The sequence below is a fragment of the Neoarius graeffei genome, chromosome 2, assembly GCF_027579695.1.
Source record: "Neoarius graeffei isolate fNeoGra1 chromosome 2, fNeoGra1.pri, whole genome shotgun sequence".
Taxonomy (NCBI): domain Eukaryota; kingdom Metazoa; phylum Chordata; class Actinopteri; order Siluriformes; family Ariidae; genus Neoarius; species Neoarius graeffei.
Genome location: NC_083570.1, coordinates 5901956 through 5904289, shown reverse-complemented (window position 1 = coordinate 5904289; position 2334 = coordinate 5901956). Strand labels below are relative to the sequence as shown.

Here is a 2334-nt window from a genome sequence, read left to right as displayed (position 1 = left end):
GTATCGCACCCTATTTTTTCCCTGATAATTCTACACTGTGAACAACGAATTCATGTTAAATTAGTCGAATAAAAATCAACCAGACAAACGTTGCTGTCCATAAATTCCAGCGCAAATAGTGTCCATTTCAAAAAGGCACAAACTTCTAAAGTAGATAAACAGCGTCTTAAAGCTGTATATCGCAGTTTATAGTCAAAGTCTAGAGCAGCTTTTATCTGGATCAAACAGTCATAACTTTAATAGATATTTGATAGATTGGAGCCGCTTAGTCCTTTTTTACCTGTTGAAATAACTGAAATTCACTGCTGACTACAGTCATATAGATCCTAACGTGTGGGAATGGTTTAAGATCAAACAAATAGCAGTTGTCATGGGTCAAACACTTTCACGGATAAGGAAACAAGAACAAAAGGATCTGATTGATAAAATTAATACACAACCAGGCACGTGCACACATAGGGCTTTAGGGGTGCTTGAGCCCCTGCCCTTTTTGCCTCGAATTAAATGTTGCCCTTTTAAATCTGCTTGTTAACTTGTTTGGCTGGGTGACCATTCTCATAGCAGCAACACTGATAAGGCAGTGGATCTGTCACTGGTAGGAGTGGATCAGTGTGGCCCTCTGATGGACCCTTTCCACTGATGGATGTGGTAGAGAGGGGTCAGAAATTATACAACAACAAATGGGCTACAGTTACACCGAAAATGTGCACTTACTGTATTTATAAACTGTATTACACATCATGCAAATGTAAAACAAACACTGAAAAAAACTGAAGCATCATCTTTAATCAAAATATATTTATTTAATCATCTTTAATAAAAATATTTACTAAAAACAATATCTAAATATTTAAGAATAATAAAAATCTTAATATTTACAAATAAAATTATCAAAATATTTACAAGTAATAAAATAATAAATCAAAATATTTACAAATGAAATAAAAATTAATTTACAGGCGTTAAAATAAGGAATTTAACCAAAATATATCCAATAAACTGGATATATACGTGCAGCGAGACCAGTCATTAAAATCATCGTTTAAAATGTCAAACAGATGTGGGCCAGATGTGCTGAGAGATTAGCTGGAGACGGTCATCACAGAGTTGAGATGAGTCTCCAGCGGCAGTGGTGTGGACTCCTACAGCACACCTATGGACCCGTTCTCCCCGATCCGGTAGGACACTTCGTAGGGGTCGACCCACACTGTCAGCTCACACGGTAAGAGGGCGCGAACCTGCTCCATGCTGAGACCACTGGTGTAAGCAGCCTTCCCTACTAGCAGCTCCATCCTGCGATTGATTCTGAGGCATCGATATCCCGAACCTCTGAACGGTGCGTCAGGGAACCAGTGGTGCTCATAATGCTCTGGAATCAAAGAAAACAGACTTTTAAAAACTCTGTTCAACTCGCAGATTGTTTTAAGAATAGATTTGTTATTAGAATATCATGACTATCATTCACTTGGGATGAGGCTCTCGAGAAAGGCAGCATTTCTGGGCAGTGTTAATGCTCCCGAGATAAAAATCTGTCCGCCATTAAATCTAGGTCTTTATACATCACTGACTTTAACTGAATGCCACACTAATAAGCTTTCCCTTTTTCTCAGACCACAGCAAGGAGTCGGTATAATTGTAAAGGTATTTCAGTGAAAATGAAAAATAAGCAGATCGAATAAAGACTAAATATGATGTGGATCCTTTTGTCAGAAGTCACAGGTGTGTAATGTGGTGTTTAATCTCACCTCCTAACGCCTCTTCCAGAGAACGGCTGAAGTGTTGGAGGTGTTTTTCGGACAGAGGTCCTCTTCCTCTCAGTAATCCGGTGATGAAGGTCACCGCTGTGGTCACCTCGACTTTCATGCTGAAATATTTTCGTAAACTGTAAAATATCATACGATACAGACAGTCATGCGATTAGTGTGTGTCGTGTTAGTAGATTATTAAAACTTAAAAAAAAAATACAAATCACTCAGTTAGTACAAGGTGACTTACTCGGAAGGAGAAGATTAAACCGCTGATAGCCGCTGATGAATTGCTGATAAGTTGCTGATGATCGCTGGAAACTCGCTGTTACTCGCTGTGAAGGTTTGTGTCGCTCTGAAGCTCTGTGTGGATGTGTGGCTCTTATATAGCTGCAGATTTTGAAACATAACTAATTAAACTGTTTTCATTTAAACTAATTAAACTGTCTTCTTTTAAACTAATTGAACTAATGAAATTGTCTGAATCATGTGACCTGGGTTTTCCCCTAAACTTTTGGGGAAAACCCAGGTCATGTGACCAGGTGACATCAGCTCCCTGAGAGAGAGAGAGAGAGAGAGAGAGAGAGCA

At 38.9% G+C, this 2334-nt stretch overlaps 1 pseudogene; it reads right to left on the bottom strand.

Moving 5' to 3' along the window:
- Positions 1-1009: 1009 nt before the first annotated feature.
- LOC132871657 (protein BTG1-like) lies at positions 1010-2119 on the bottom strand (annotated as a pseudogene).
- Positions 2120-2334: the final 215 nt, after the last annotated feature.